A 12,183-nucleotide genomic window follows, 5' to 3' on the forward strand; every position below is an offset into this window, starting at 1 on the left:
GTAAAACATTATGCGAATCTGAGATTGGTTAGCTGCTTCTAGTGTTGTTCAAAGTCACAGACAGTTTTCAAAGCCAAGGGGAAAAAGGATAAAGCAATAATTCTCCAACTCAGATGCACATGACATTCATCTTGGGACTTATTTCAAAGTACATATGCCCGTCTCCCAGGTGATTCTGATTGGAACTTTAGGCTGAGGGGACACTGGGATAAGGGACTGGCTGAAAATGGATTCCCATTCATTCATCAGATATTTTAAGCACTAGGAAGCCTTAGAGGATACAAATAATTACAAGATATGGCTTAAATGTCAAGCAATGTTACCTCGACATGTGAAAAGAAGACAAACATCCAGGAATAAATAAAATATAAGACTCTGTATGTCAAAGCAAAAAAAAAAAAAAAAAACCCATAATTAAAATCTCTCATACTTTCCCTCTTACGCAGTTTAGGCCTGTTATTAAACTCGCCCGATTAAACTAGGATCAAATTAGACAAACATGTGAAGTAAGCCTTGTAAATTGTAAAACATTATGCGAATCTGAGATTGGTTAGCTGCTTCTAGTGTTGTTCAAAGTCACAGACAGTTTTCAAAGCCAAGGGGAAAAAGGATAAAGCAATAATTCTCCAACTCAGATGCACATGACATTCATCTTGGGACTTATTTCAAAGTACATATGCCCGTCTCCCAGGTGATTCTGATTGGAACTTTAGGCTGAGGGGACACTGGGATAAGGGACTGGCTGAAAATGGATTCCCATTCATTCATCAGATATTTTAAGCACTAGGAAGCCTTAGAGGATACAAATAATTACAAGATATGGCTTAAATGTCAAGCAATGTTACCTCGACATGTGAAAAGAAGACAAACATCCAGGAATAAATAAAATATAAGACTCTGTATGTCAAAGCAAAAAAAAAAAAAAAAAAGACCCATAATTAACATCTCTCATACTTTCCCTCTTAAACCTGAAGTGAGAAGAAACTCCATATTTCCTGGGAGGAAATTCTGGTTCGCTCATCCTCTCAGATAAAGATGGTGGGTGCTCTTGCTCCCTTGAACATGGACCTCACTTTTAGGCCCTAGGAGTCAATGTGAGTCAAAGAAACCTCAGCCAGGAATTGGGGAGGGCATATGGATCCCATTCCCTCTCCTGGAAAACCAGGCCTCACCGAGTGTCATCTCTTCCTCAGAGGGCTCCTCTCGATACGGAACAAAGAATCCTTTTCATTCTGGAGAACTCCTGTTTTATGTGGCACAGGTAAAGACGAGACAAACCAACCACAGGCATGGGCAGCCACAGTGACTAGAATTTTGACACTTACCCTCTGAAGGTTTTGCTTTGAATCTCCTCCCCAAGGCCAGTCCCCAAGAGAGCATTTGGGCACAGCAAAGCAGTGGCTTCAAAGTCACAGTGACTTTCTATGTGCCTGGGAGGAGACAGAGAATGTCCCTTCCTTTATGCTGAAACTCCCACTGTCACTTTGTACAGGCCCTAAGAACACAGAGAAAAGAGACCTGGTCCAAGAGTCAAGAGGCCTGGGTTGTCCTTCTGCCCCTGCCAATAACGACTGAGGAAACCATCTCTTTTTGGCCACATCCTTTTCCAAAGAGAAAATTCAGGAGATTGACATCTACTGTAGCTACTGCACAGGAGGAGCATGAAGGCTAGATGAAAAACTTCCTTAAAATACTAAAAAGTGCCCCTGAAATGTAACAAATTAATATTAAGCCTCAAAGTAAAACGTTTGTCCTCTGAATTATCCCATTTGGTTACGAATTCACTAGATAACAGTCCATCTGTTGCTTTGCTTTGAAAGAATAGGCCGGTCCTCGGGTAGGTGACCACCACTGACCCTTTGTAGATAAAGGCTTGCAGGGCTGGGTTATGGGCCTATTGAATTATCTCTGACTCTCTCAGGTATGCACATTTTCTCTCTGTATTCCTCTCCCTCACCCTACAGAATTTTGAAATGCTGCTTCTCTGCCCAGGGCTATCCACCCCCTGCCTCAACCTGCCCATAGGGATCTGGAGGTACCCAAGAACCTCTGACCCCCATCACATTCATGTGACACCTTTATTCATGCTAAATTCACTTGAGAGGGGAAAAAAGTACCTCAACCAGGAAATACATCTTTTGCAGCTATTTCATCCTCCCCTCACGTGGCGCTGGAATATCACTTTAAAGAACATTCTTGTGGCATTTCCAGTTCTTTTCCTTTAGGACCACAAACAGGAGTAGCCCGTCCAAGGGGAAACTACTCCCCAGCAGAGCCGTTCTTCAAAGGGGACTTCTTCAGGCAGGAAAAGGGAACGTCTGATACTGTAGCTGAATAAACAGACTCATCGAGCCGACTGCCAGATTGGAAAACCAGGCCTTCTGAGCTTGCAGCCTGCCAGCCGCGTACCTCATACTTGCTATAGCTCTGTCTCTCTCAACTCTATCCTGCTGTCTCTCTTGTTCTCTTCCATTCTGTCATCTTCATGGAAGGTATTAATGTTCCTGGATTTACAAATACTGTTTTTATTATGATTAGTGGACTAATCTAATAGGCACTATAGGTCTCAAAGCCCACTTTTGAATCATAAGCTGTTTTATGGTCTCTATCGCTGCAGTTCACTTTACATTTCCTCACAGTCACCAGCGTTCTTCAGAACATAGCTAGTTTTAAAGGCAGGACAGACGGTTCATTCAGTGTTGTAAGCTCTAGCTGGGTGGCTAGTAGCTTCCTAGAGCTTAGTAGAAACTCCCAAGGTCATTATTTTCCAGAAAAACTACAAATTTACTCAGAAAGATAATTGTCTAATCTGGACTTTGAAAGAGTCCCGGTCTCTTTCAAATCTACAGTAAAACTATTTCCAAATAACTAACCTACATTTTTACTACAATTCTTTTTTTCCATTTAAGTAGCTGATCATACATACAATCCCAAACCATAGGTCATAGCAGGGCTTAGGCTTCGAAACTGAGATTTATCTTTTTTTTTTTTTTCATACTGCAAAATTTGAGCTTTTGGTTTTATTTAAACAATCATGCCAGGAAATGCAGTTTTTCAGATAATCTGGACATTACCTAGCATTAGTTGCTACTTATGTAAGGGTACTTCAAAAGTTTGTGGGAAAATGGAATGAAAGCATTAGTTTATTTTAATGGCCTGAAAAATGAAATCCATACGTAGTTTACTTATTATACACATTTCCAGTGGGCTTTTTTAAGACTGACTTTTCATATATCCATAGGTACTCACGTGGACCAAGAAATTCTGTGTGGATTTCCCACCTCACAGTTTTATCTCATTGGGATTCTTTTCAAATATCCACAACATAAGGCATAGGGTCTCACTTTTACTTTTCTAAAAAAACCAGCTGAGTCCCATACTCCAATTCACTTTTTCAGAATATAGGTTCATTCTGAGTTGGTCAGTAATTTCTACATGGTAATCAGAAAGGCAATTCAACTGTTTTCTTGTCATTAACCACCACCACCCACAAACATCCAGATTAGCCATGAATTAGTAAATTTATTTTAGTATTTTCTTAGCACCACCCTGGGTCTACCTTTAGAGAAAAAGAAAAAAAAATCTGATTTAGCCAACCAGATACTTTCTCACAAACAATACCTGGATGTTTAGCAATTTCTCATTAACAGTAAATTTTTTAACTGATTGTTGTACAGCCACCACCATGAATTGCCTGTCAAACTAAGAAGAATAAAGGTCTGACTTTTTTAACCAATAGAATTCTGAGAGTCACCTCCTCTCTACTTGACAGGCTTAGATTAGGTTGTCCGTTGTGCAACCATCAGCACAAACATCCCCTTAGACATGCAAAAGGGACAAGGTGGGAGACATTCATTTCAGTTACCTTTGCCCAGGATTTATTTATTCTGCAGACAAAAAACTTTGGACTTCTTTGCTCAACGAGTCATCCTGCACAAATAGTAAACTCTCTCAAAACTTTCTGTTCCCAGGGGACCCTTGAGAAAACAAAATGGAAAAAAAAGTATGATTAAAATTTGCTTTCTTCGGTCAACATCCTAACATTGAGCAATATCTTGACATCTTAAAAGGGACTGTTCTGGTGTCAGATTGTGAGTTGGTAAACTCCCTATTGATCTACTAACTGGAACCAGTCATAAACAGAGTCAGAATTCTGAGGTTGCTAACTTTTGTTCTGTAACCCTATTCCATTTCTCCCAATAGCATCATGAGGACCTTGTCCACATTCACCCTTTGCAAGAGGTGATTTCTAAACCTTTATTAATAGATCACACTCTCTTGGGGTTGGCAGGTGGCATGAAGGTTGAGGCTCTGGACTCCCACATGGCTGACTACTGTTTGAGTCCTGGACCTGGCAGCTTGCTTCCTCCCTTTCCCTTTCTGACTGTTTCTCTCTGGTCAAATTTTAAAGTATAATAATAATAATGATAATGTATAAACTTAAATAAAATAATTCTTAAAAAATAGGTCACACTCTTTATCAGTAAAAATTTTTGAGCATACCCAACCTGTATATTTTTATTTATAAATTACTAATATATTACTCCATTGTGTGCATCAAAATCTGCACCAAAAATTCTTAATTTAAGATGAAACCTTTAAAAATAAATACAGGTTTTGATATCTTCTTTCTGCACACCAGTAGATCTTACTGTATTCTCCATGGGGTATGGCTACAATCCTTCTGAACCCATAACTTTAAAAATGCAGAGATACGGGGCCAGCAAGTGGCATGGTGGGTAAGGTGTTGGACTCCCATATGGATGGCCATGATTTGAGTCCCAGAGCTGGGGGGCTTTCTCTCTCTCTCTCTCTCTCTCTCTCTTTCGCTCTCTTCTGGTGAGCACATGTGTCCTATAACAAATTTAAAGTAATAATAATAATAAATTAAATTAAATTAATAATTCTTTTTTTTAATGCAGTGATCTGTCATTCTTCCAAACACAAATCTCTACTTTGCCCTAATCAAAACTTGTTTTCAAGAAAAGATATGCTAGTGGTCATTATCAGTTTCTGTGAATAAAGACCCATCATTTTATTAATGCTTCCAACAGGATTTGTATTTTAACCATATGATTAATTATGAGAAGAAAGTTTTATTCCATGTTAATGTTACAGCAGAAATGTCAAAATAATTCATAGTATTTGGAGGACTGGACATGTTTCCTGGTGGCCCAAATCTCAGAAAAATTAGGAAGCCCCTCACCAATTGAGAAAGCATTAACAGCACCAAACTCTACAAATGAAAAGGTGTTAAGAGACAGCAAACTGGTTAGAAGAGGGAAGAGTAGGGGTGACATGTTAGCTAAGGCAATTTTTCTGAAGGACAACTCCAAGTTTCTACTTAAATCATATGTTCATTTAAGGAGTCAGAAGTGAGTGGTTGGGTTACTGATAGACGTTTTTGAGGAAGGGCTTTAGTCCTCCAAGTCCCACTGTGTGCCTTTGTGACCAGTAGAAACAACTTTGGATCAATTCCCACAAGGCCCCATGAAAATTCAAAGGCTCTGTAGTAACTTTAAGTTGAGGAGTTAGATAAAGACCACTATTTTCAAGGAAAAAAAAATTTTTTTTCCCAAATAATCAATCACAAGTACTTGCATAGCTCAAGTACTTAAGTGTTTGTCATGAATTTCTGAAAAAAAATTTCCCAGAGGAAAAGATGAGCAATAATCTAAGTCATTTTTATCTTTGTGTATATGAAGTTGAGGACTTTTTTTAAAAAATCTGAATTGTTTATTAACATATGTATTGATCCAGTTCACCAGGTATCTGCAAAATAATCTATTTAATTTTAACCAACAAGAAAAAAGAGGGGCCAGCAGGTGGTATAGTGGTTAAGACTCCCTCATTGCTGACCTTGGCAGCTTGGAACTCACATTGGGCGTGTGTGTGTGTGTGTGTGTGTGTGTGTGTACATACACACATGTGCACGTATGTGAGTAGGTGCTCAAAATCCTGAGAGAAGAATAGAAGAGAAGAGATTGCAACCTGGCCGCCTCCTCTTGGGGGGGGGTGATTTCTCGCTTCCCCTCTCTCTATCTCTCTCTGGTGAGCACACACATCCTATGGCAAAAAAACAAAACAACATCAACAACAAAGGAAAGTTGGGGCTGGACAGTGGGTAGGGCAGCAGGAAAGTGTAGCACTGTTCGGGATTGACCACATGGGAGGGTTTCAGGTTAGTATCCAGGGACCTGATGCACAGGGCCCATGATTCAGGGCTAGTTAGGCTGGGGTGGATTTTGGCATTGAGATTCTGTTGGGAGTGCTGTTTCTCATCTCTCTCTCTCTCTGTCTCTCTCAGTCAAGGGGGTGGAGAGGAACAAGAAAAAGGAAAGTGGAGCATGGAGAGAGCTTATTGGCTGTTGAGAATTGTCTTTTGTGGGGCCAGCCCTGTAGTACAATGGTTACACACAGTGCATCAGGAGCCAATCCCACATGGCCAAGCATGCTTCAAATCCCAGCTCTAGCAGCTTGAAAAGCACACCGGGAATATGTGCATGCATGCCCAGAATCCTGATGGAAGAAGAAATGGATGAAAAACAACTGGGGGCGTGGTGGCGCCCGCCCTATGGCAAAAACCTATGGAGGCTGGAGGATTGCGGCATCGAGTCCATCTCACTCTCTCTGTCTCTCTCAGCGAGTGCACGATTTTTGGGGCCAGCAGGTGGCGTGGTGGTTAAGGGCGCTGGACTCCCACATGGCCAACCATGGTTGGAGTCCCAGACCTGGAGGCTTGCTTTCTCACTCTCTCTCTTACTCTGTTCCTCCCTGGTCAAATTAAAATAAATAAATAAATAAATAAATAAATAAATAAACATTAAAAATTTTGAAAAAAAAAAAAAACTGGGACATGACCAAACCCTATTGAGGGGTCGTTCTCTCTCTCTCTCTTTCTCTCTCTCCCTCTCTCTCTTTCTTTCTCTCTCTCCCTCTTTTCCTCTCCCCTCCCCTCTCCTCTCTCTCTCACTCACTCTCTGACAAGCACATACACATTAAAAAAGAAAGAAAAAAACTATAGTGTCTCCTGTATAGGTGTGTATGCACATACTACTCATACACAGATGTATATATGTACATATATGTGTATATGTGTATGCATAGAGGAGACCTAGCTATCAGTTTATTATTCAGTTAAGCAACTCGGGTGCCCATGAAAAATTACGAAGTGATATATCAGCAGGCACAAAATAACCTAACATAAAACATATCAAATAAGTATGTGCTGACAGAATGAAGAGTAGGATATAATTAAAATCTGATTATTATGAATTCCCAGAGAAAGTAGAGACAGGCATTTCAGATAAATAAATTGTCATGAGAGATGAAAAGAAGTTTAATTTAGCAAATCATACCCAGGGGACACAAGATTCACTAGTGGGAGAAAAGGACTCATATTGATGAGGCATAAACTATGAAGCTAAAGTTAATGGATTGAGAGAGAACAACTGATGTGACAACTAAGTCAAAATTCAGTTGAAACATCCAGGTCAATAAGGCAAAGTGTGTATCATTATTGTTTTACTTTCAATATACATATTAAATCTTTTCATGGTAGGAGAGACAACACAGATACACCGACATAACATAAACTGGACCTAGTAACAGCTTCATTGCGGGGAGCTTGACATGAGTGCACAGGAGTTCTGTCGGCTCTTGGACCTTTTCAGGCTTGACCTTTGTTTCTGAAATGTCAAGGTATCTCTTGTGTCATCATGAGCCCCTTCCCCCAACCCCTCATAGCTGTACCACTGAATAGACACAAACTATGCCAAAAGCGATAAGACTGAGAACTGCTGAACACCACCAATTCTTCTGTCAACATTCCTGTCCTGAAATCTCCTTTTACTTAACAAGCCTAGATCACCTTCCTTTAGTGGCACAAATGAGAAGAAAACCAAGGTAAATAATCACTCTCTCCAAAAGATAATTCTCAGGAGGAAAATGGATACCACCTATCTAGGTGATCATGTGTTGTCTAGGTTCCCCATCTTGGTTCATGTTTATTACAAGCCGTTCCACCTACATACATATGATCAGAACTGCTAAAGAATGGAAGCTCATCAGGGCCAAGACCTGACTTTTCACCTTCTTTTACCTTCCCTATTATGAATCAAAGACACTGCTTTCACTTTCATGTATAGTAGGAACTCAACATGCATATTAAACAACAGATAAATACCCTAGTTTTGATCAGGCTAAATTTTTTTTTAAAATGCTTAAATGAAATCAGTTCATCAAGGTGGTTATCAACTTATGGATCAGATACCCACAAATTTCCTTCAGTTTGGTTATTGAGAAACTATCAAGTCAAACTATAGTTAATGAAGCTAGATTTTAATCTGCTCCTATCTTGTCAACATGCTGCCCTATTACCTAGTATAGTATTATACCTTCCTACCTATGGTAGGAAGAAGCTTGTAGTAACTTCTCTTTAGGATAACCAAATCAATTCTTTCCTTTCTTGAATGTAGAAACCATTCCCCTCTTGTGAGGTATAATCTATTTCTCCAACCTCTGAAATCTGGGTTTGCCAATGACTGCTTTGGCAAACAGAAGTTATCTGTGTGACTTCCAAGCTTATATGGTGTAGTACTGGCTTCATATTAAATAATTCTATTTTGTAAACTGAATATGGCTATTTAATTTATTGTGAAAATTAAATTTACTGTGGTATTTTAAAATGAGGTGGATTGGGACCAGCAGTCAGCGTAATGACTGTGTCACTGGACTCCCAGGTAGTCAACTGCCTTTCGAGTCTTGGACCTGGTGGCTTAAACTCACACCAGGAGTGTGTTCATGCATTCTCAAGATCCTGAGAGGAGAATGGAGGAGAAGGGATTGCAGCATGGTCATCCCTCCTGGTGGGTGATTTCTCGCTATCTCTCTGTCTCTCTCCGTCTTTCTGGTGAACACACATGCCCAATAACAAAGACTTCTCAAAAAAAAAAAAAAAGAGGTGGATTAAAATTACTCTGTGTGGGGGAAAAAAAACTTTGTAAATTCCACCTAGATTTTTTCAAATACTTACTCTAGAGGAACCAAATTACAACACACTGATTCTAATTACCAAAAGACCAACAAGCTCTGAGAAAGCCTAAACTAAGCATGTGGAAAGAAAGAGATTCTTAGCTAGCCTAAGACTAGACATGTAAGAAGCCTTTCGATGTCTCCAACCTTAGGAATAATCTGACTGCAACCATATGACAGACCCCATCAAGAATCGCTCAGCTGAATCCAACTATCGCACAGATTGTGAGTGACAGTAGTCAACTATTTTATTAAGTCACTAGAGTTATCGTAGCTTACTACACACCAATAAGTAATTGAAACTGCATTCAATGTATATCAAATAAATTAATTTATTGATTAAAAAATCTACTTTCAATAAAAGGTTCCCAAATGAACCCAGCAAAATCCTTAGATTATTTAGGTAATATCAACAATAGTAAAGACTGTCTAAACTTGGACAACTCTGTGGATAATTAAGGCCCAGAGAAAATCTGCTATAAACTAGAGAAAGCAATTCCTTTTTGAGAATGGAATTTTCCAAACCACCTTGACTATAGTCATTAGATGATTGCTCAATGTCCTACTTCCCTTCACACAAGTGAATTCCTGATTGCGTTTCACCCATGATTCTCAGCACAACGTAGGAGAAAACATAGTAACCAAGAAGTAACATGGGTAACCAACAGAAATAGATTGGTGGAGCTTGAATGTTCTGTGAAGACTCTTAACTATTTTCTCTATCCTTTGAATTGTATAAAATAGACTTTGGTCCAGGTAACACTGTGTAAACAATTAAATATAGCCAGAGATCAGGGTGGGTGGGAATGGAAAAATGAGGTTAAATGCTCTGCACTGGCAGCTGTTACATCATCACATGCCCCATAATCATGCTGTTATGGGCACAGCACTCTCCAATTGGATATGGTCACCCTTTATAATGATAAGAAGACTAATTAATGACATGATTCATATATTTCGTGTCTGTGATGGTTGTAAGTATGAGTCACTCTACACCACTCTTAATTACAGGCACAATAGCTCTCCCCTTTTTCTGGGTGAGGAAAATAGACATTAAAAGGTGTATGTAATCTTCCTCAGTGTTTTAATTTTGTGACTTTTCAAATGTAATCACAACGGTCTCTGGCCTTTCCTTTCCTGAATGTCCACTTCTTATGGCTGAGTGGGGCCTTCCTAGCATGCAAACCCACCCTATTTCTTACAGAATACTCCCCATCCTGTAAACTCACAACCCACCCCCATTCTCAAAGACATTCAGTGGAGGTCTGGCAAATGGCATAGTGGTTAAGGAGCGAGACTCCCCCATGGCTGACGGTGATTCAAGTCCTGGACCAGGAGGCTTGCTTTCTTACTTTCCCCTTCTTTCTCTCTCTGGTCAAATTAAAAAATAAAAGAAGAAGAAGAAGAAGGAGAAGGAGAAGAAGAAGAAGAAGAAGAAGAAGAAGAAGAAGAAGAAGAAGAAGAAGAAGAAGAAGAAGAAGAAGAAGAAGAAGAAGAAGGAGAAGGAGAAGAAGAAGAAGAAGAAGAAGAAGAAGAAGAAGAAGAAGAAGAAGAAGAAGAAGAAGAAGAAATGTAATTAAATAAATAAATAATTCTAGGGGGAAAAAGACGTTCCAATTTCTATCAAAGCATAAATATTGTGTGCCTAGAGCCAATGAATAAAATATGGAAATACTGTATATGACCAACTTGGTGATACAGTTGAGAACAAAAATTGTATGATTAACAGTCTTTGTGGAGTAAATAAACCAGAGCATCTTCAAATCCTCCTCCCTTTGGCTTTGCAGACAGGACCCAGAGCTCAAGCTCCAATCACATGTTAGACAAACAGCTCTTCACAGCTACACTGAGCAGACGAGAAAAGAAAAATGCCTAAGTTAGGGAGAATTATCAAATTCCATAGACAGAGGCTTTTGAAATTTGACTTAAACACACGAGGACTTCTTTCTTATTTTCTATTGATTTTGCTATTATTCCATTCAAACAAATTCAAAACAATTTATTGTCTGGCACTGGAGATAGAGAACTGATTAAGATCTACCCTCAATGAGCTTTCAAGAGAAGATGGGTAAAGAAGGGATGATGGCTTAAATTGTCTATGGTAGGAACAAGTAGCACTTGTACAGACATCTTCTTGTTGAGACTTAGTATGTGCTGTCTCTGCCCTTATAAACTCCTCCCATACCACAGAGACTGAAAGCCTGGAAGCCACATTTCCAGGTTCCCTGCCAATAGGATTTTGGGTATAATCTGTCACTAAAAGGTGCTCTTGCACTCACTGGAAGGTGGAAGAAGGGAGAAAATCCCTCTGTCAGTAGCTACAGGCAGGTGTGTGGGCATTGGCAGATGGCAGGCACGGGGCTATGTATCAGCTTCCAAGCATATTCCTGAGAATCACCCACTTTAATGCTGTAGACAGCTGAGATTACTGGTGGAAACTTGGCTTCCTAGGGATTCTATCACTTCAGACTTCCTGAAAATTAGTAACAACCTTTTTTTTTTTTTTTTTTTTGTAAAGGTTTTACCTTTAGGGCATATGTACTCACTGAAGAGAGACAGACATAGAAACAGTGAGAGAGAAAGTGAGAAATCACTCCCCAAGGGGGATGGCCACACCACAATCCCTTCTCCTCCATTCTCCTCCCAGGATCTTGAGCACACACACACATACACACACACACATACACGTATACACACATATGCTGAGCATGAATTTAAGCCACCATGTCTGGGACTTGAACCGTGGTCAGCCAGGTGGGAGTCCAGCAACATAACCACTATGTCATCAATGGCCCCAGTAGCAACCTTTTTGACCTTCACTTCCTAGCCTTCCCAATGATTCTATAAAATCTTTAATTCCTGGGACCAGTAGTTGGTGCAATGGCTATGTTGCTGGACTCCCATGTCGTTGACTGAAGTTCGAGTCCCAAAGCCAGTGGTTTAAACTCACACCGAGTGCATGTGCGTGCATGCCCAAGATCCTGAGAGGAGAATAGAGGAGAAGGGATTGCAGCGTGGCCATTCCCCCTGGGGAACAGTGGGGGGAGGTGATTTCTTACTTTCTGTCTCTCTGTCTCTCTCTGTTTTTCTGGTGAGCACACACGTCCTATAGCAAAAACCTCTCCACTCCCCCCACCAAAAGGAATTCCT

General features: G+C 40.0%; 1 long non-coding RNA gene across 2 annotated transcripts in view; it reads right to left on the minus strand.

The window, feature by feature from the left end:
• Positions 1-12,183, minus strand: part of LOC102484645 (uncharacterized) — a 60,730-nt gene that overhangs the window by 19,130 nt on the left and 29,417 nt on the right. The window contains exons 2-3 of one of the 2 annotated variants that reach the window (XR_003550594.1): positions 3,866-3,977; positions 1,326-1,430 (exon numbers count right to left, since the gene is read on the minus strand). This is a non-coding gene — a long non-coding RNA (uncharacterized LOC102484645). The remainder of the gene's footprint in view (positions 1-1,325; positions 1,431-3,865; positions 3,978-12,183) is intronic. The other variant, XR_001370930.2, reaches the window with a different exon arrangement.

Source organism: Tupaia chinensis, unplaced genomic scaffold (assembly GCF_000334495.1).
Source record: "Tupaia chinensis unplaced genomic scaffold, TupChi_1.0 Scaffold000473_1, whole genome shotgun sequence".
In the NCBI taxonomy this organism is placed as follows: domain Eukaryota; kingdom Metazoa; phylum Chordata; class Mammalia; order Scandentia; family Tupaiidae; genus Tupaia; species Tupaia belangeri.